We start from the raw sequence: 22,911 nt of genomic DNA, 5'->3' as shown, positions 1-22,911 counted from the left end.
TTTGCGCTAAAATTGCAGAAATTTCACCTATTTCAGGGCAAAAAGGCAGAAATTTCCCTTATTTTCGGGCAAAAATGAAGAAATTTCCCTTTTTTATGGCAAAAGGTATGCATTTCCCTTATTTTCGGGCAAAAAGGAAGAAATTCCTTGTATTTTGGAGCAAAATTGCAGAAATTCCCATAATTGTGGGGCAAAAAGGCAGAAATTCTCCTTATTTTGGGGCAAAACTCAGAAATTCCACTTATTTTGGGGCAAAATTCCAGAAATTTCCCATATTTTGAGGCAAAATTGCAGAAATTTCACTTATTTTGGGGCAAAATTGCAAAAATTTCACTAATTGTGGGGCAAAAGAGCAGCAATTGTCCTTATTTTGGGGCAAAACTCAGAAATTCCACTTATTTTGGGGCAAACTTCCAGAAATTTCCCTTATTTTGGAACAAAATTGCAGAAATTTCACTTATTTTGGGGCAAAATTGCAGAAATTTCACTTATTTCAGAAAGAAAAAGCAGAAATTTTCCTTATTTTGGGGCAAAAAGGCAGAAATTCCTAATATTTTGTGCCAAAATTCAGAAATTCCCCTTATTTTGAGGTAAAAAGGCTGAAATTCCCCTTATTTGGGGGCAAAAAGGCAGAAATTTCCCTTATTTTGGGGCAAAATTGCAGAAATTTCACATTTTTCAGGGTAATAAGTCAGAAATTTTCCTTATTTTGGGGCAAACAAGACAGAAATTCCCTTTGTTTTGGGGGAAAAAGACAGAAATTCCTCTTATTTAGAGGCAACAAGGCAAAAGTTCCCCTTATTTTGGAGGAAAAATCAAGAAATTTCTCTTTTTTATGGCAAAAAGGTATGCATTCTTCTTATTTTCGGGCAAAAATGCAGAAATTCCCCATATTTTGGGGCAAAAGGCAGAAATTCCCCTTTTTTGGAGCAAAAAGGCATAAATTTCCCTTATTTTTGGGAAAATTGCAGAAATTTCATTTATTTTAGGGCAAAAAGGCAGAAATTTCCCGCATTTTGGTGCAAAAAGGCTGAAATTCTTCTTATTTTGAGGTAAAATGCTGAAATTCTCCATATTTTGGGGAAAAAGGCAGAAATTCTTCTTATTTGGGGGCAAAAAGGCACAAATTTCCCTTATTTTTGGGCAAAATTGCAGAAATTTTATTTATTTCAGAGCAAAAAGTCAGAAATTCCCCTTATTTTGGGGCAAAAAGCAGAAATTTCTTTTAATTATGGTACAAAATTGAAGAAATTTTCTTTATTTTGGAACAAAAAGGCAGAAATTCCCCATATTTTCGGGCAAAAGGCAGAAATTCTTCTTATTTTGAGGTAAAATGCAGAAATTCTCCTTATTTAGAGGTAAAATACAGAAATTCCCCAAATATTGGGGGAAAATGCAGAAATTCCCTGTATTTTGGGGCTAAAAGGCAGAAATTCTCCTTATTTTGGGGCAAAAAGACAGAAAATCTTCTTTTTTCGGGAGCATAAAGTCAGAAATTCCCCTTATTTTGGGGCAAAATTGCAGAAATTTCCTTTACATTGGGGAAAAATTGCAGAAATTTCCCTTATTTTGGGGCAAAATTGCAGAAATTTCACTTATTTCAGAAAAAAGGCAGAAATTTTCTTATTTTGGGGCAAAAAGGCAGAAATTTCTTTTATTTTGGTACAAAATTGCAGAAATTTTTCCTATTTTGGGGCAAAAAGGCAGAAATTCCCCATATTTTGGGGCAAAAAGTCAGAAATTCCCCTTATTTTCAGGTAAAAAGGCTGAAATTCCCCTTACTTTTGGGCAAAAAGTCAGAAATTTCCCTTATTTTGGTGCAAGAAGACAGAAATTTCGTTTATTTTTGGGGAAAAGGCAGAAATTGCACTTATTTTGAGTCAAAAAGGCTAAAAATCCCCTTATTTTGGGGCAAAAATGAAGAAATCCCCTTTTTTATGGCAAAAAGGTAAACATTCCCTTTATTTTCGGGAAAAAAGCAGAAATTCCACATATTTTGGAGCAAAATTGCAGAAATTCCCCTAATTTTGTGGCAAAAAGGCAGAAATTCCCCTTATTTTTGGGTAAATCTGCAGAAATTTCACTTATTTCACAGCAAAATGGCAGAAATTACCCTTAATTTCGGCGAAAAAGGCAGAAAATCCCCGTATTTTGGAGCAAAATTGCAGAAATTCACCTAATTTTGGGGTAAAAAATACAGTAATTGTCTTTCTTTTGGGGCAAAAAGGCAGAAATTTTCCTTATTTTGGGGCAAATGCAGAAATTCCCCTTATTTTAGGGCAAAATTGCAGAAATTTCCTTTATTTGGGGGCAAAAAACCAGAAATTCTTCTTATTTTGGGGCAAAATTGCAGAAATTTCCCTTTTTATGGGGAAAAATTGCAGAAATATCCCTTATGTTAGGGCAAAATTGCAGAAATTTTACTTATTTCAGAGATAAAAAGCAAAAATTTTTCTTATTTTGGGCTAAAATGCAGAAATTCCCATTATTTTGGTGCAAAAAGGCAGAAATTCACATTATTTTGCGCTAAAATTGCAGAAATTTCACCTATTTCAGGGCAAAAAGGCAGAAATTTCCCTTATTTTCGGGCAAAAATGAAGAAATTTCCCTTTTTTATGGCAAAAGGTATGCATTTCCCTTATTTTCGGGCAAAAAGGAAGAAATTCCTTGTATTTTGGAGCAAAATTGCAGAAATTCCCATAATTGTGGGGCAAAAAGGCAGAAATTCTCCTTATTTTGGGGCAAAACTCAGAAATTCCACTTATTTTGGGGCAAAATTCCAGAAATTTCCCATATTTTGAGGCAAAATTGCAGAAATTTCACTTATTTTGGGGCAAAATTGCAAAAATTTCACTAATTGTGGGGCAAAAGAGCAGCAATTGTCCTTATTTTGGGGCAAAACTCAGAAATTCCACTTATTTTGGGGCAAACTTCCAGAAATTTCCCTTATTTTGGAACAAAATTGCAGAAATTCCCCTTATTTTGGGTCAAAATTGAAGAAATTTTCCTAATTGTGGGGCAAAAAACAGAAATTCCCCTTATTTTGGGGCAAACTTGCAGAAATTTCCCTTATTATGGGGAAAATTGCAGAAATTTCCCTTATTTTAGGGCAAAATTGCAAAAATTTCACTACTTGTGGGGCAAAAGAGCAGAAATTGTCCTTATTTTGGGGCAAAACTCAGAAATTCCACTTATTTTGGGGCAAAATTCCAGAAATTTCCCTTATTTTGGAACAAAATTGCAGAAATTTTCCTTATTTTGGGGCAAAAAGGCAGAAATTCCTAATATTTTGTGCCAAAATTCAGAAATTCCCCTTATTTTGAGGTAAAAAGGCTGAAATTCCCCTTATTTGGGGGCAAAAAGGCAGAAATTTCCCTTATTTTGGGGCAAAATTGCAGAAATTTCACTTTTTTCAGGGTAATAAGTCAGAAATTTTCCTTATTTTGGGGCAAACAAGACAGAAATTCCCTTTGTTTTGGGGGAAAAAGACAGAAATTCCTCTTATTTAGAGGCAACAAGGCAAAAGTTCCCCTTATTTTGGAGGAAAAATGAAGAAATTTTCCTTTTTTATGGCAAAAAGGTATGCATTCTTCTTATTTTCGGGCAAAAATGCAGAAATTCCCCATATTTTGGGGCAAAAGGCAGAAATTCCCCTTTTTTTTGGAGCAAAAAGGCATAAATTTCCCTTATTTTTGGGCAAAATTGCAGAAATTTCATTTATTTTAGGGCAAAAAGGCAGAAATTTCCCGCATTTTGGTGCAAAAAGGCTGAAATTCTTCTTATTTTGAGGTAAAATGCTGAAATTCCCCATATTTTGGGGAAAAAGGCAGAAATTCTTCTTATTTTGGGGCAAAAAGGCACAAATTTCCCTTATTTTTGGGCAAAATTGCAGAAATTTTATTTATTTCAGAGCAAAAAGTCAGAAATTCCCCTTATTTTGGGGCAAAAAGCAGAAATTTCTTTTAATTATGGTACAAAATTGAAGAAATTTTTTTATTTTGGAACAAAAAGGCAGAAATTCCTCATATTTTGGGGCAAAAGGCAGAAATTCTTCTTATTTTGAGGTAAAATGCAGAAATTCTCCTTATTTAGAGGTAAAATTCAGAAATTCCCCAAATATTGGGGGAAAATGCAGAAATTCCCTGTATTTTGGGGCTAAAAGGCAGAAATTCTCCTTATTTTGGGGCAAAAAGACAGAAAATCTTCTTTTTTCGGGAGCATAAAGTCAGAAATTCCCCTTATTTTGGGGCAAAATTGCAGAAATTTCCTTTACATTGGGGAAAAATTGCAGAAATTTCCCTTATTTTGGGGCAAAATTGCAGAAATTTCACTTATTTCAGAAAAAAGGCAGAAATTGTCTTATTTTGGGGCAAAAAGGCAGAAATTTCTTTTATTTTGGTACAAAATTGCAGAAATTTTTCCTATTTTGGGGCAAAAAGGCAGAAATTCCCCATATTTTGGGGCAAAAAAGTCAGAAATTCCCCTTATTTTCAGGTAAAAAGGCTGAAATTCCCCTTATTTTTGGGCAAAAAGTCAGAAATTTCCCTTATTTTGGTGCAAGAAGACAGAAATTTCGTTTATTTTTGGGGAAAAGGCAGAAATTGCACTTATTTTGAGTCAAAAAGGCTAAAAATCCCCTTATTTTGGGGCAAAAATGAAGAAATCCCCTTTTTTATGGCAAAAAGGTAAACATTCCCTTTATTTTCGGGAAAAAAGCAGAAATTCCACATATTTTGGAGCAAAATTGCAGAAATTCCCCTAATTTTGTGGCAAAAAGGCAGAAATTCCCCTTATTTTGGGGTAAATCTGCAGAAATTTCACTTATTTCACAGCAAAATGGCAGAAATTACCCTTAATTTCGGCGAAAAAGGCAGAAAATCCCCGTATTTTGGAGCAAAATTGCAGAAATTCACCTAAATTTGGGGTAAAAAATACAGTAATTTTCTTTCTTTTGGGGCAAAAAGGCAGAAATTTTCCTTATTTTGGGGAAAAGGCAGAAATTCCCCTTATTTTAGGGCAAAATTGCAGAAATTTCCTTTATTTGGGGGCAAAAAAACAGAAATTCCCCTTATTTTGGGGCAAAATTGCAGAAATTTCCCTTATTATGGGAAAAAATTGCAGAAATATCCCTTATTTTAGGGCAAAATTGTAGAAATTTCACTTATTTCAGAGATAAAAAGCAAAAATTTTTCCTATTTTAGGGCAAAAATGCAGAAATTCCCATTATTTTGGTGCAAAAAGGCAGAAATTCACATTATTTTGCGCTAAAATTGCAGAAATTTCACATATTTCAGAGCAAAAAGGCAGAGATTTCCCTTATTTTGGGGCAAAAATGAAGAAATTTCCCTTTTTTATGGCAAAAGGTATGCATTTCCCTTATTTTCGGGCAAAAAGGCAGAAATTCCTTGTATTTTGGAGCAAAATTGCAGAAATTCCCATAATTGTGGGGAAAAAGGCAGAAATTCTCCTTATTTTGGGGAAAAACTCAGAAATTCCACTTATTTTGGGGCAAAATTCCAGAAATTTCCATATTTTGGGGCAAAATTGCAGAAATTTCAATTATTTTGGGGCAAAATTGCAAAAATTTCACTAATTGTGGGGCAAAAGAGCAGAAATTTTCCTTATTTTGGGGCAAAACTCAGAAATTCCACTTATTTTGGGGCAAAATTCCAGAAATTTCCCTTATTTTGGAACAAAATTGCAGAAATTTCACTTATTTTGGGGAAAAATTGCAGAAATTTCACTTATTTCAGAAAAAAAAGCAGAAATTTTCTTTATTTTGGGGCAAAAAGGCAGAAATTCCTAATATTTTGTGCCAAAATTCAGAAATTCCCCTTATTTTGAGGTAAAAAGGCTGAAATTCCCCTTATTTGGGGGCAAAAATGCAGAAATTTCCCTTATTTTGAGGCAAAATTACAGAAATTTCACTTTTTTCAGGGTAATAAGTCAGAAATTTTCCTTATTTTGGGGCAAAAAAGACAGAAATTCCCTTTGTTTTGGGGGAAAAAGACAGAAATTCCTTTTATTTAGAGGCAACAAGGCAAAAGTTCCCCTTATTTTGGAGGAAAAATGAAGAAATTTCCCTTTTTTATGGCAAAAAGTTATGCATTCTTCTTATTTTCGGGCAAAAATGCAGAAATTCCCCATATTTTGGGGCAAAAGGCAGAAATTCCCCTTTTTTTGGAGCAAAAAGGCACAAATTTCCCTTATTTTTGGGCAAAATTGCAGAAATTTCATTTATTTTAGGGCAAAAAGGCAGAAATTTCCCGCATTTTGGTGCAAAAAGGCTGAAATTCTTCTTATTTTGAGGTAAAATGCTGAAATTCCCCATATTTTGGGGAAAAAGGCAGAAATTCTTCTTATTTTGGGGCAAAAAGGCACAAATTTCCCTTATTTTTGGGCAAAATTGCAGAAATTTTATTTATTTCAGAGCAAAAATTCAGAAATCCCCCTTATTTTGGGGCAAAAAGCAGAAATTTCTTTTAATTATGGTACAAAATTGAAGAAATTTTCTTTATTTTGGAACAAAAAGGCAGAAATTCACCATATTTTGGGGCAAAAGGCAGAAATTCTTCTTATTTTGAGGTAAAATGCAGAAATTCTCCTTATTTAGAGGTAAAATGCAGAAATTCCCCAAATATTGGGGGAAAATGCAGAAATTCCCTGTATTTTGGGGCTAAAAGGCAGAAATTCTCCTTATTTTGGGGCAAAAAGACAGAAAATCTTCTTTTTTCGGGAGCATAAAGTCAGAAATTCCCCTTATTTTGGGGCAAAATTGCAGAAATTTCCTTTACATTGGGGAAAAATTGCAGAAATTTCACTTATTTTGGGGCAAAATTGCAGAAATTTCACTTATTTCAGAAAAAAGGCAGAAATTTTCTTATTTTGGGGCAAAAAGGCAGAAATTTCTTTTATTTTGGTACAAAATTGCAGAAATTTTTCCTATTTTGGGGCAAAAAGGCAGAAATTCCCCATATTTTGGGGCAAAAAGTCAGAAATTCCCCTTATTTTCAGGTAAAAAGGCTGAAATTCCCCTTATTTTTGGGCAAAAAGTCAGAAATTTCCCTTATTTTGGTGCAAGAAGACAGAAATTTCGTTTATTTTTGGGGAAAAGGCAGAAATTGCACTTATTTTGAGTCAAAAAGGCTAAAAATCCCCTTATTTTGGGGCAAAAATGAAGAAATCCCCTTTTTAATGGCAAAAAGGTAAACATTCCCTTTATTTTCGGGAAAAAAGCAGAAATTCCACATATTTTGGAGCAAAATTGCAGAAATTTCCTAATTTTGTGGCAAAAAGGCAGAAATTCCCCTTATTTTGGGGTAAATCTGCAGAAATTTCACTTATTTCACAGCAAAATGGCAGAAATTACCCTTAATTTCGGCGAAAAAGGCAGAAAATCCCCGTATTTTGGAGCAAAATTGCAGAAATTCACCTAATTTTGGGGTAAAAAAAACAGTAATTGTCTTTCTTTTGGGGCAAAAAGGCAGAAATTTTCCTTAATTTGGGGCAAAAGGCAGAAATTCCCCTTATTTTAGGGCAAAATTGCAGAAATTTCCTTTATTTGGGGGCAAAAACACAGAAATTCCCCTTATTTTGGGGCAAAATTGCAGAAATTTCCCTTATTATGGGGAAAAATTGCAGAAATATCCCTTATGTTAGGGCAAAATTGCAGAAATTTCACTTATTTCAGAGATAAAAAGCAAAAATTTTTCTTATTTTGGGGCTAAAATGCAGAAATTCCCATTATTTTGGTGCAAAAAGGCAGAAATTCACATTATTTTGCGCTAAAATTGCAGAAATTTCACCTATTTCAGGGCAAAAAGGCAGAAATTTCCCTTATTTTCGGGCAAAAATGAAGAAATTTCCCTTTTTTATGGCAAAAGGTATGCATTTCCCTTATTTTCGGGCAAAAAGGCAGAAATTCCTTGTATTTTGGAGCAAAATTGCAGAAATTCCCATAATTGTGGGGCAAAAAGGCAGAAATTCTCCTTATTTTGGGGAAAAACTCAGAAATTCCACGTATTTTGGGGCAAAATTCCAGAAATTTCCCATATTTTGAGGCAAAATTGCAGAAATTTCATTTATTTTGGGGCAAAATTGCAAAAATTTCACTAATTGTGGGGCAAAAGAGCAGAAATTGTCCTTATTTTGGGGCAAAACTCAGAAATTCCACTTATTTTGGGGCAAACTTCCAGAAATTTCCCTTATTTTGGAACAAAATTGCAGAAATTTCACTTATTTTGGGGCAAAATTGGAGAAATTTCACTTATTTCAGAAAGAAAAAGCAGAAATTTTCCTTATTTTGGGGCAAAAAGGCAGAAATTCCTAATATTTTGTGCCAAAATTCAGAAATTCCCTTTATTTTGAGGTAAAAAGGCTGAAATTCCCCTTATTTGGGGGCAAAAAGGCAGAAATTTCTCTTATTTTGGGGCAAAATTGCAGAAATTTCACTTTTTTCAGGGTAATAAGTCAGAAATTTTCCTTATATTGGGGCAAAAAAGACAGAAATTCCCTTTGTTTTGGGGGAAAAAGACAGAAATTCCTCTTATTTAGAGGCAACAAGGCAAAAGTTCCCCTTATTTTGGAGGAAAAATCAAGAAATTTCTCTTTTTTATGGCAAAAAGGTATGCATTCTTCTTATTTTCGGGCAAAAATTCAGAAATTCCCCATATTTTGGGGCAAAAGGCAGAAATTCCCCTTCTTTTGGAGCAAAAAGGCACAAATTTCCCTTATTTTTGGGCAAAATTGCAGAAATTTCATTTATTTTAGGGCAAAAAGGCAGAAATTTCCCGCATTTTGGTGCAAATAGGCTGAAATTCTTCTTATTTTGAGGTAAAATGCTTAAATTCCCCATATTTTGGGGAAAAAGGCAGAAATTCTTCTTATTTGGGGGCAAAAAGGCACAAATTTCCCTTATTTTTGGGCAAAATTGCAGAAATTTTATTTATTTCAGAGCAAAAAGTCAGAAATTCCCCTTATTTTGGGGCAAAAAGCAGAAATTTCTTTTAATTATGGTACAAAATTGAAGAAATTTTCTTTATTTTGGAACAAAAAGGCAGAAATTCCCCATATTTTGGGGCAAAAGGCAGAAATTCTTCTTATTTTGAGGTAAAATGCAGAAATTCTCCTTATTTAGAGGTAAAATGCAGAAATTCCCCAATTATTGGGGGAAAATGCAGAAATTCCCTGTATTTTGGGGCTAAAAGGCAGAAATTCTCCTTATTTTGGGGCAAAAAGACAGAAAATCTTCTTTTTTCGGGAGCATAAAGTCAGAAATTCCCCTTATTTTGGGGCAAAATTGCAGAAATTTCCTTTACATTGGGGAAAAATTGCAGAAATTTCCCTTATTTTGGGGCAAAATTGCAGAAATTTCACTTATTTCAGAAAAAAGGCAGAAATTTTCTTATTTTGGGGCAAAAAGGCAGAAATTTCTTTTATTTTGGTACAAAATTGCAGAAATTTTTCCTATTTTGGGGCAAAAAGGCAGAAATTCCCCATATTTTGGGGCAAAAAGTCAGAAATTCCCCTTATTTTCAGGTAAAAAGGCTGAAATTCCCCTTATTTTTGGGCAAAAAGTCAGAAATTTCCCTTATTTTGGTGCAAGAAGACAGAAATTTCGTTTATTTTTGGGGAAAAGGCAGAAATTGCACTTATTTTGAGTCAAAAAGGCTAAAAATCCCCTTATTTTGGGGCAAAAATGAAGAAATCCCCTTTTTTATGGCAAAAAGGTAAACATTCCCTTTATTTTCGGGAAAAAAGCAGAAATTCCACATATTTTGGAGCAAAATTGCAGAAATTTCCTAATTTTGTGGCAAAAAGGCAGAAATTCCCCTTATTTTGGGGTAAATCTGCAGAAATTTCACTTATTTCACAGCAAAATGGCAGAAATTACCCTTAATTTCGGCGAAAAAGGCAGAAAATCCCCGTATTTTGGAGCAAAATTGCAGAAATTCACCTAATTTGGGGGTAAAAAATACAGTAATTTTCTTCTTTTTGGGGTAAAAAGCCAGAAATTTTCCTTATTTTGGGGCAAAAGGCAGAAATTCCCCTTATTTTAGGGCAAAATTGCAGAAATTTCCTTTATTTGGGGGCAAAAAACAGAAATTCCCCTTATTTTGGGGCAAAATTGCAGAAATTTCTTTTATTATGGGGAAAAATTGCAGAAATATCCCTTATGTTAGGGCAAAATTGCAGAAATTTCACTTATTTCAGAGATAAAAAGCAAAAATTTTTCTTATTTTGGGGCTAAAATGCAGAAATTTCCATTATTTTGGTGCAAAAAGGCAGAAATTCACATTATTTTGCACTAAAATTGCAGAAATTTCACATATTTCAGGGCAAAAAAGCAGAAATTTCTCTTATTTTGGGGCAAAAATGAAGAAATTTCCCTTTTTTATGGCAAAAGGTATGCATTTCCCTTATTTTCGGGCAAAAAGGCAGAAATTCCTTGTATTTTGGAGCAAAATTGCAGAAATTCCCATAATTGTGGGGCAAAAAGGCAGAAATTCTCCTTATTTTGGGGCAAAACTCAGAAATTCCACTTTTTTTGGGGCAAAATTCCAGAAATTTCCCTTATTTTGGAACAAAATTGCAGAAATTTCACTTATTTTGTGGCAAAATTGCAAAAATTTCACTTATTTAAGAAAGAAAAAGCAGAAATTTTCCTTATTTTGGGGCAAAAAGGCAGAAATTCCTAATATTTTTTTGCCAAAATTCAGAAATTCCCCTTATTTTGAGGTAAAAAGGCTGAAATTCCCCTTATTTGGGGGCAAAAAGGCAGAAATTTCCCTTATTTTGGGGCACAATTGCAGAAATTTCACTTTTTTCAGGGTAATAAGTCAGAAATTTTCCTTATTTTGGGGCAAAAAAGACAGAAATTCCCTTTGGATTGGGGGAAAAAGACAGAAATTCCTTTTATTTAGAGGCAACAAGGCAAAAGTTCCCCTTATTTTGGAGGAAAAATGAAGAAATTTCCCTTTTTTATGGCAAAAAGTTATGCATTCTTCTTATTTTCGGGCAAAAATGCAGAAATTCCCCATATTTTGGGGCAAAAGGCAGAAATTCCCCTTTTTTTGGAGCAAAAAGGCACAAATTTCCCTTATTTTTGGGCAAAATTGCAGAAATTTCATTTATTTTAGGGCAAAAAGGCAGAAATTTCCCGCATTTTGGTGCAAAAAGGCTGAAATTCTTCTTATTTTGAGGTAAAATGCTGAAATTCCCCATATTTTGGGGAAAAAGGCAGAAATTCTTCTTATTTTGGGGCAAAAAGGCACAAATTTCCCTTATTTTTGGGCAAAATTGCAGAAATTTTATTTATTTCAGAGCAAAAAGTCAGAAATTCCCCTTTTTTTGGGGCAAAAAGCAGAAATTTCTTTTAATTATGGTACAAAATTGAAGAAATTTTCTTTATTTTGGAACAAAAAGGCAGAAATTCACCATATTTTGGGGCAAAAGGCAGAAATTCTTCTTATTTTGAGGTAAAATGCAGAAATTCTCCTTATTTAGAGGTAAAATGCAGAAATTTCCCAAATATTGGGGGAAAATGCAGAAATTCCCTGTATTTTGGGGCTAAAAGGCAGAAATTCTCCTTATTTTGGGGCAAAAAGACAGAAAATCTTCTTTTTTCGGGAGCATAAAGTCAGAAATTCCCCTTATTTTGGGGCAAAATTGCAGAAATTTCACTTATTTCAGAAAAAAGGCAGAAATTTTCTTATTTTGGGGCAAAAAGGCAGAAATTTCTTTTATTTTGGTACAAAATTGCAGAAATTTTTCCTATTTTGGGGCAAAAAGGCAGAAATTCCCCATATTTTGGGGCAAAAAGTCAGAAATTCCCCTTATTTTCAGGTAAAAAGGCTGAAATTCCCCTTATTTTTGGGCAAAAAGTCAGAAATTTCCCTTATTTTGGTGCAAGAAGACAGAAATTTCGTTTATTTTTGGGGAAAAGGCAGAAATTGCACTTATTTTGAGTCAAAAAGGCTAAAAATCCCCTTATTTTGGGGCAAAAATGAAGAAATCCCCTTTTTTATGGCAAAAAGGTAAACATTCCCTTTATTTTCGGGAAAAAAGCAGAAATTCCACATATTTTGGAGCAAAATTGCAGAAATTTCCTAATTTTGTGGCAAAAAGGCAGAAATTCCCCTTATTTTGGGGTAAATCTGCAGAAATTTCACTTATTTCACAGCAAAATGGCAGAAATTACCCTTAATTTCGGCGAAAAAGGCAGAAAATCCCCGTATTTTGGAGCAAAATTGCAGAAATTCACCTAATTTGGGGGTAAAAAATACAGTAATTTTCTTCTTTTTGGGGTAAAAAGCCAGAAATTTTCCTTATTTTGGGGCAAAAGGCAGAAATTCCCCTTATTTTAGGGCAAAATTGCAGAAATTTCCTTTATTTGGGGGCAAAAAACAGAAATTCCCCTTATTTTGGGGCAAAATTGCAGAAATTTCTTTTATTATGGGGAAAAATTGCAGAAATATCCCTTATGTTAGGGCAAAATTGCAGAAATTTCACTTATTTCAGAGATAAAAAGCAAAAATTTTTCTTATTTTGGGGCTAAAATGCAGAAATTTCCATTATTTTGGTGCAAAAAGGCAGAAATTCACATTATTTTGCACTAAAATTGCAGAAATTTCACATATTTCAGGGCAAAAAAGCAGAAATTTCTCTTATTTTGGGGCAAAAATGAAGAAATTTCCCTTTTTTATGGCAAAAGGTATGCATTTCCCTTATTTTCGGGCAAAAAGGCAGAAATTCCTTGTATTTTGGAGCAAAATTGCAGAAATTCCCATAATTGTGGGGCAAAAAGGCAGAAATTCTCCTTATTTTGGGGCAAAACTCAGAAATTCCACTTTTTTTGGGGCAAAATTCCAGAAATTTCCCTTATTTTGGAACAAAATTGCAGAAATTTCACTTATTTTGTGGCAAAATTGCAAAAATTTCACTTATTTAAGAAAGAAAAAGCAGAAATTTTCCTTATTTTGGGGCAAAAAGGCAGAAATTCCTAATATTTTTTTGCCAAAATTCAGAAATTCCCCTTATTTTGAGGTAAAAAGGCTGAAATTCCCCTTATTTGGGGGCAAAAAGGCAGAAATTTCCCTTATTTTGGGGCACAATTGCAGAAATTTCACTTTTTTCAGGGTAATAAGTCAGAAATTTTCCTTATTTTGGGGCAAAAAAGACAGAAATTCCCTTTGGATTGGGGGAAAAAGACAGAAATTCCTTTTATTTAGAGGCAACAAGGCAAAAGTTCCCCTTATTTTGGAGGAAAAATGAAGAAATTTCCCTTTTTTATGGCAAAAAGTTATGCATTCTTCTTATTTTCGGGCAAAAATGCAGAAATTCCCCATATTTTGGGGCAAAAGGCAGAAATTCCCCTTTTTTTGGAGCAAAAAGGCACAAATTTCCCTTATTTTTGGGCAAAATTGCAGAAATTTCATTTATTTTAGGGCAAAAAGGCAGAAATTTCCCGCATTTTGGTGCAAAAAGGCTGAAATTCTTCTTATTTTGAGGTAAAATGCTGAAATTCCCCATATTTTGGGGAAAAAGGCAGAAATTCTTCTTATTTTGGGGCAAAAAGGCACAAATTTCCCTTATTTTTGGGCAAAATTGCAGAAATTTTATTTATTTCAGAGCAAAAAGTCAGAAATTCCCCTTTTTTTGGGGCAAAAAGCAGAAATTTCTTTTAATTATGGTACAAAATTGAAGAAATTTTCTTTATTTTGGAACAAAAAGGCAGAAATTCACCATATTTTGGGGCAAAAGGCAGAAATTCTTCTTATTTTGAGGTAAAATGCAGAAATTCTCCTTATTTAGAGGTAAAATGCAGAAATTTCCCAAATATTGGGGGAAAATGCAGAAATTCCCTGTATTTTGGGGCTAAAAGGCAGAAATTCTCCTTATTTTGGGGCAAAAAGACAGAAAATCTTCTTTTTTCGGGAGCATAAAGTCAGAAATTCCCCTTATTTTGGGGCAAAATTGCAGAAATTTCACTTATTTCAGAAAAAAGGCAGAAATTTTCTTATTTTGGGGCAAAAAGGCAGAAATTTCTTTTATTTTGGTACAAAATTGCAGAAATTTTTCCTATTTTGGGGCAAAAAGGCAGAAATTCCCCATATTTTGGGGCAAAAAGTCAGAAATTCCCCTTATTTTCAGGTAAAAAGGCTGAAATTCCCCTTATTTTTGGGCAAAAAGTCAGAAATTTCCCTTATTTTGGTGCAAGAAGACAGAAATTTCGTTTATTTTTGGGGAAAAGGCAGAAATTGCACTTATTTTGAGTCAAAAAGGCTAAAAATCCCCTTATTTTGGGGCAAAAATGAAGAAATCCCCTTTTTTATGGCAAAAAGGTAAACATTCCCTTTATTTTCGGGAAAAAAGCAGAAATTCCACATATTTTGGAGCAAAATTGCAGAAATTCCCCTAATTTTGTGGCAAAAAGGCAGAAATTCCCCTTATTTTGGGGTAAATCTGCAGAAATTTCACTTATTTCACAGCAAAATGGCAGAAATTACCCTTAATTTCGGCGAAAAAGGCAGAAAATCCCCGTATTTTGGAGCAAAATTGCAGAAATTAACCTAATTTTGGGGTAAAAAAAACAGTAATTGTCTTTCTTTTGGGGCAAAAAGGCAGAAATTTTCCTTAATTTGGGGCAAAAGGCAGAAATTCCCCTTATTTTAGGGCAAAATTGCAGAAATTTCCTTTATTTGGGGGCAAAAACACAGAAATTCCCCTTATTTTGGGGCAAAATTGCAGAAATTTCCCTTATTATGGGGAAAAATTGCAGAAATATCCCTTATGTTAGGGCAAAATTGCAGAAATTTCACTTATTTCAGAGATAAAAAGCAAAAATTTTTCTTATTTTGGGGCTAAAATGCAGAAATTCCCATTATTTTGGTGCAAAAAGGCAGAAATTCACATTATTTTGCGCTAAAATTGCAGAAATTTCACCTATTTCAGGGCAAAAAGGCAGAAATTTCCCTTATTTTCGGGCAAAAATGAAGAAATTTCCCTTTTTTATGGCAAAAGGTATGCATTTCCCTTATTTTCGGGCAAAAAGGCAGAAATTCCTTGTATTTTGGAGCAAAATTGCAGAAATTCCCATAATTGTGGGGCAAAAAGGCAGAAATTCTCCTTATTTTGGGGAAAAACTCAGAAATTCCACGTATTTTGGGGCAAAATTCCAGAAATTTCCCATATTTTGAGGCAAAATTGCAGAAATTTCATTTATTTTGGGGCAAAATTGCAAAAATTTCACTAATTGTGGGGCAAAAGAGCAGAAATTGTCCTTATTTTGGGGCAAAACTCAGAAATTCCACTTATTTTGGGGCAAACTTCCAGAAATTTCCCTTATTTTGGAACAAAATTGCAGAAATTTCACTTATTTTGGGGCAAAATTGGAGAAATTTCACTTATTTCAGAAAGAAAAAGCAGAAATTTTCCTTATTTTGGGGCAAAAACGCAGAAATTCCTAATATTTTTTGCCAAAATTCAGAAATTCCCTTTATTTTGAGGTAAAAAGGCTGAAATTCCCCTTATTTGGGGGCAAAAAGGCAGAAATTTCTCTTATTTTGGGGCAAAATTGCAGAAATTTCACTTTTTTCAGGGTAATAAGTCAGAAATTTTCCTTATTTTGGGGCAAAAAAGACAGAAATTCCCTTTGTTTTGGGGGAAAAAGACAGAAATTCCTCTTATTTAGAGGCAACAAGGCAAAAGTTCCCCTTATTTTGGAGGAAAAATCAAGAAATTTCTCTTTTTTATGGCAAAAAGGTATGCATTCTTTTTATTTTCGGGCAAAAATTCAGAAATTCCCCATATTTTGGGGCAAAAGGCAGAAATTCCCCTTCTTTTGGAGCAAAAAGGCACAAATTTCCCTTATTTTTGGGCAAAATTGCAGAAATTTCATTTATTTTAGGGCAAAAAGGCAGAAATTTCCCGCATTTTGGTGCAAATAGGCTGAAATTCTTCTTATTTTGAGGTAAAATGCTTAAATTCCCCATATTTTGGGGAAAAAGGCAGAAATTCTTCTTATTTTGGGGCAAAAAGGCACAAATTTCCCTTATTTTTGGGCAAAATTGCAGAAATTTTATTTATTTCAGAGCAAAAAGTCAGAAATTCCCCTTATTTTGGGGCAAAAAGCAGAAATTTCTTTTAATTATGGTACAAAATTGAAGAAATTTTCTTTATTTTGGAACAAAAAGGCAGAAATTCCCCATATTTTGGGGCAAAAGGCAGAAATTCTTCTTATTTTGAGGTAAAATGCAGAAATTCTCCTTATTTAGAGGTAAAATGCAGAAATTCCCCAAATATTGGGGGAAAATGCAGAAATTCCCTGTATTTTGGGGCTAAAAGGCAGAAATTCTCCTTATTTTGGGGCAAAAAGACAGAAAATCTTCTTTTTTCGGGAGCATAAAGTCAGAAATTCCCCTTATTTTGGGGCAAAATTGCAGAAATTTCCTTTACATTGGGGAAAAATTGCAGAAATTTCACTTATTTTGGGGCAAAATTGCAGAAATTTCACTTATTTCAGAAAAAAGGCAGAAATTTTCTTATTTTGGGGCAAAAAGGCAGAAATTTCTTTTATTTTGGTACAAAATTGCAGAAATTTTTCCTATTTTGGGGCAAAAAGGCAGAAATTCCCCATATTTTGGGGCAAAAAGTCAGAAATTCCCCTTATTTTCAGGTAAAAAGGCTGAAATTCCCCTTACTTTTGGGCAAAAAGTCAGAAATTTCCCTTATTTTGGTGCAAGAAGACAGAAATTTCGTTTATTTTTGGGGAAAAGGCAGAAATTGCACTTATTTTGAGTCAAAAAGGCTAAAAATCCCCTTATTTTGGGGCAAAAATGAAGAAATCCCCTTTTTTATGGCAAAAAGGTAAACATTCCCTTTATTTTCGGGAAAAAAGCAGAAATTCCACATATTTTGGAGCAAAATTGCAGAAATTTCCTAATTTTGTGGCAAAAAGGCAGAAATTCCCCTTATTTTGGGGTAAATCTGCAGAAATTTCACTTATTTCACAGCAAAATGGCAGAAATTACCCTTAATTTCGGCGAAAAAGGCAGAAAATCCCCGTATATTGGAGCAAAATTGCAGAAATTCACCTAATTTGGGGGTAAAAAATACAGTAATTTTCTTCTTTTTGGGGTAAAAAGCCAGAAATTTTCCTTATTTTGGGGCAAAAGGCAGAAATTCCCCTTATTTTAGGGCAAAATTGCAGAAATTTCCTTTATTTGGGGGCAAAAAACAGAAATTCCCCTTATTTTGGGGCAAAATTGCAGAAATTTCTTTTATTATGGGGAAAAATTGCAGAAATATCCCTTATGTTAGGGCAAAACTGCAGAAATTTCACTTATTTCAGAGATAAAAAGCAAAAATTTTTCTTATTTTGGGGCTAAAATGCAGAAATTTCCATTATTTTGGTGCAAAAAGGCAGAAATTCACATTATTTTGCACTAAAATTGCAGAAATTTCACATATTTCAGGGCAAAAAAGCAGAAATTTCTCTTATTTTGGGGCAAAAATGAAGAAATTTCCCTTTTTTATGGCAAAAGGTATGCATTTCCCTTATTTTCGGGCAAAAAGGCAGAAATTCCTTGTATTTTGGAGCAAAATTGCAGAAATTCCCATAATTGTGGGGCAAAAAGGCAGAAATTCTCCTTATTTTGGGGCAAAACTCAGAAATTCCACTTTTTTTGGGGCAAAATTCCAGAAATTTCCCTTATTTTGGAACAAAATTGCAGAAATTTCACTTATTTTGTGGCAAAATTGCAAAAATTTCACTTATTTAAGAAAGAAAAAGCAGAAATTTTCCTTATTTTGGGGCAAAAAGGCAGAAATTCCTAATATTTTTTGCCAAAATTCAGAAATTCCCCTTATTTTGAGGTAAAAAGGCTGAAATTCCCCTCATTTGGGGGCAAAAAGGCAGAAATTTCCCTTATTTTGGAACAAAATTGCAGAAATTTCACTTATTTTGTGGCAAAATTGCAAAAATTTCACTTATTTAAGAAAGAAAAAGCAGAAATTCTCCTTATTTTGGGGCAAAAAGACAGAAAATCTTCTTTTTTCGGGAGCATAAAGTCAGAAATTCCCCTTATTTTGGGGCACAATTGCAGAAATTTCACTTTTTTCAGGGTAATAAGTCAGAAATTTTCCTTATTTTGGGGCAAAAAAGACAGAAATTCCCTTTGGATTGGGGGAAAAAGACAGAAATTCCTTTTATTTAGAGGCAACAAGGCAAAAGTTCCCCTTATTTTGGAGGAAAAATGAAGAAATTTCCCTTTTTTATGGCAAAAAGTTATGCATTCTTCTTATTTTCGGGCAAAAATGCAGAAATTCCCCATATTTTGGGGCAAAAGGCAGAAATTCCCCTTTTTTTGGAGCAAAAAGGCACAAATTTCCCTTATTTTTGGGCAAAATTGCAGAAATTTCATTTATTTTAGGGCAAAAAGGCAGAAATTTCCCGCATTTTGGTGCAAAAAGGCTGAAATTCTTCTTATTTTGAGGTAAAATGCTGAAATTCCCCATATTTTGGGGAAAAAGGCAGAAATTCTTCTTATTTTGGGGCAAAAAGGCACAAATTTCCCTTATTTTTGGGCAAAATTGCAGAAATTTTATTTATTTCAGAGCAAAAAGTCAGAAATTCCCCTTTTTTTGGGGCAAAAAGCAGAAATTTCTTTTAATTATGGTACAAAATTGAAGAAATTTTCTTTATTTTGGAACAAAAAGGCAGAAATTCACCATATTTTGGGGCAAAAGGCAGAAATTCTTCTTATTTTGAGGTAAAATGCAGAAATTCTCCTTATTTAGAGGTAAAATGCAGAAATTCCCCAAATATTGGGGGAAAATGCAGAAATTCCCTGTATTTTGGGGCTAAAAGGCAGAAATTCTCCTTATTTTGGGGCAAAAAGACAGAAAATCTTCTTTTTTCGGGAGCATAAAGTCAGAAATTCCCCTTATTTTGGGGCAAAATTGCAGAAATTTCACTTATTTCAGAAAAAAGGCAGAAATTTTCTTATTTTGGGGCAAAAAGGCAGAAATTTCTTTTATTTTGGTACAAAATTGCAGAAATTTTTCCTATTTTGGGGCAAAAAGGCAGAAATTCCCCATATTTTGGGGCAAAAAGTCAGAAATTCCCCTTATTTTCAGGTAAAAAGGCTGAAATTCCCCTTATTTTTGGGCAAAAAGTCAGAAATTTCCCTTATTTTGGTGCAAGAAGACAGAAATTTCGTTTATTTTTGGGGAAAAGGCAGAAATTGCACTTATTTTGAGTCAAAAAGGCTAAAAATCCCCTTATTTTGGGGCAAAAATGAAGAAATCCCCTTTTTTATGGCAAAAAGGTAAACATTCCCTTTATTTTCGGGAAAAAAGCAGAAATTCCACATATTTTGGAGCAAAATTGCAGAAATTTCCGAATTTTGTGGCAAAAAGGCAGAAATTCCCCTTATTTTGGGGTAAATCTGCAGAAATTTCACTTATTTCACAGCAAAATGGCAGAAATGACCCTTAATTTCGGCGAAAAAGGCAGAAAATCCCCGTATTTTGGAGCAAAATTGCAGAAATTCACCTAATTTTGGGGTAAAAAAAACAGTAATTGTCTTTCTTTTGGGGTAAAAAGCCAGAAATTTTCCTTATTTTGGGGCAAAAGGCAGAAATTCCCCTTATTTTAGGGCAAAATTGCAGAAATTTCCTTTATTTGGGGGCAAAAAACAGAAATTCCCCTTATTTTGGGGCAAAATTGCAGAAATTTCTTTTATTATGGGGAAAAATTGCAGAAATATCCCTTATGTTAGGGCAAAATTGCAGAAATTTCACTTATTTCAGAGATAAAAAGCAAAAATTTTTTCTTATTTTGGGGCTAAAATGCAGAAATTTCCATTATTTTGGTGCAAAAAGGCAGAAATTCACATTATTTTGCACTAAAATTGCAGAAATTTCACATATTTCAGGGCAAAAAAGCAGAAATTTCTCTTATTTTGGGGCAAAAATGAAGAAATTTCCCTTTTTTATGGCAAAAGGTATGCATTTCCCTTATTTTCGGGCAAAAAGGCAGAAATTCCTTGTATTTTGGAGCAAAATTGCAGAAATTCCCATAATTGTGGGGCAAAAAGGCAGAAATTCTCCTTATTTTGGGGCAAAACTCAGAAATTCCACTTTTTTTGGGGCAAAATTCCAGAAATTTCCCTTATTTTGGAACAAAATTGCAGAAATTTCACTTATTTTGTGGCAAAATTGCAAAAATTTCACTTATTTAAGAAAGAAAAAGCAGAAATTTTCCTTATTTTGGGGCAAAAAGGCAGAAATTCCTAATATTTTTTGCCAAAATTCAGAAATTCCCCTTATTTTGAGGTAAAAAGGCTGAAATTCCCCTCATTTGGGGGCAAAAAGGCAGAAATTTCCCTTATTTTGGGGCACAATTGCAGAAATTTCACTTTTTTCAGGGTAATAAGTCAGAAATTTTCCTTATTTTGGGGCAAAAAAGACAGAAATTCCCTTTGTTTTGGGGGAAAAAGACAGAAATTCCTCTTATTTAGAGGCAACAAGGCAAAAGTTCCCCTTATTTTGGAGGAAAAATGAAGAAATTTCCCTTTTTTATGGCAAAAAGGTATGCATTCTTCTTATTTTCGGGCAAAAATGCAGAAATTCCCCATATTTTGGGGCAAAAGGCAGAAATTCCCCTTTTCTGGAGCAAAAAGGCACAAATTTCCCTTATTTTTGGGCAAAATTGCAGAAATTTCATTTATTTTAGGGCAAAAAGGCAGAAATTTCCCGCATTTTGGTGCAAATAGGCTGAAATTCTTCTTATTTTGAGGTAAAATGCTGAAATTCCCCATATTTTGGGGAAAAAGGCAGAAATTCTTCTTATTTTGGGGCAAAAAGGCACAAATTTCCCTTATTTTTGGGCAAAATTGCAGAAATTTTATTTATTTCAGAGCAAAAAGTCAGAAATTCCCCTTATTTTGGGGCAAAAAGCAGAAATTTCTTTTAATTATGGTACAAAATTGAAGAAATTTTCTTTATTTTGGAACAAAAAGGCAGAAATTCCCCATATTTTGGGGCAAAAGGCAGAAATTCTTCTTATTTTGAGGTAAAATGCAGAAATTCTCCTTATTTAGAGGTAAAATGCAGAAATTCCCCAAATATTGGGGGAAAATGCAGAAATTCCCTGTATTTTGGGGCTAAAAGGCAGAAATTCTCCTTATTTTGGGGCAAAAAGACAGAAAATCTTCTTTTTTCGGGAGCATAAAGTCAGAAATTCCCCTTATTTTGGGGCAAAATTGCAGAAATTTCCTTTACATTGGGGAAAAATTGCAGAAATTTCCCTTATTTTGGGGCAAAATTGCAGAAATTTCACTTATTTCAGAAAAAAGGCAGAAATTTTCTTATTTTGGGGCAAAAAGGCAGAAATTTCTTTTATTTTGGTACAAAATTGCAGAAATTTTTCCTATTTTGGGGCAAAAAGGCAGAAATTCCCCATATTTTGGGGCAAAAAGTCAGAAATTCCCCTTATTTTCAGGTAAAAAGGCTGAAATTCCCCTTATTTTTGGGCAAAAAGTCAGAAATTTCCCTTATTTTGGTGCAAGAAGAGAGAAATTTCGTTTATTTTTGGGGAAAAGGCAGAAATTGCACTTATTTTGAGTCAAAAAGGCTAAAAATCCCCTTATTTTGGGGCAAAAATGAAGAAATCCCCTTTTTTATGGCAAAAAGGTAAACATTCCCTTTATTTTCGGGAAAAAAGCAGAAATTCCACATATTTTGGAGCAAAATTGCAGAAATTTCCGAATTTTGTGGCAAAAAGGCAGAAATTCCCCTTATTTTGGGGTAAATCTGCAGAAATTTCACTTATTTCACAGCAAAATGGCAGAAATGACCCTTAATTTCGGCGAAAAAGGCAGAAAATCCCCGTATTTTGGAGCAAAATTGCAGAAATTCACCTAATTTTGGGGTAAAAAAAACAGTAATTGTCTTTCTTTTGGGGTAAAAAGCCAGAAATTTTCCTTATTTTGGGGCAAAAGGCAGAAATTCCCCTTATTTTAGGGCAAAATTGCAGAAATTTCCTTTATTTGGGGGCAAAAAACAGAAATTCCCCTTATTTTGGGGCAAAATTGCAGAAATTTCTTTTATTATGGGGAAAAATTGCAGAAATATCCCTTATGTTAGGGCAAAATTGCAGAAATTTCACTTATTTCAGAGATAAAAAGCAAAAATTTTTTCTTATTTTGGGGCTAAAATGCAGAAATTTCCATTATTTTGGTGCAAAAAGGCAGAAATTCACATTATTTTGCACTAAAATTGCAGAAATTTCACATATTTCAGGGCAAAAAAGCAGAAATTTCTCTTATTTTGGGGCAAAAATGAAGAAATTTCCCTTTTTTATGGCAAAAGGTATGCATTTCCCTTATTTTCGGGCAAAAAGGCAGAAATTCCTTGTATTTTGGAGGAAAATTGCAGAAATTCCCATAATTGTGGGGCAAAAAGGCAGAAATTCTCCTTATTTTGGGGCAAAACTCAGAAATTCCACTTTTTTTGGGGCAAAATTCCAGAAATTTCCCTTATTTTGGAACAAAATTGCAGAAATTTCACTTATTTTGTGGCAAAATTGCAAAAATTTCACTTATTTAAGAAAGAAAAAGCAGAAATTTTCCTTATTTTGGGGCAAAAAGGCAGAAATTCCTAATATTTTTTGCCAAAATTCAGAAATTCCCCTTATTTTGAGGTAAAAAGGCTGAAATTCCCCTTATTTGGGGGCAAAAAGGCAGAAATTTCCCTTATTTTGGGGCACAATTGCAGAAATTTCACTTTTTTCAGGGTAATAAGTCAGAAATTTTCCTTATTTTGGGGCAAAAAAGACAGAAATTCCCTTTGTTTTGCGGGAAAAAGACAGAAATTCCTCTTATTTAGAGGCAACAAGGCAAAAGTTCC

The sequence above is a fragment of the Micromys minutus genome, assembly GCF_963924665.1.
Source record: "Micromys minutus genome assembly, contig: SCAFFOLD_43, whole genome shotgun sequence".
Classification (NCBI taxonomy): Eukaryota; Metazoa; Chordata; class Mammalia; order Rodentia; family Muridae; genus Micromys; species Micromys minutus.
The sequence above is the reverse complement of the archived record's forward strand: the minus strand, read 5'-3'. Positions refer to the sequence as shown.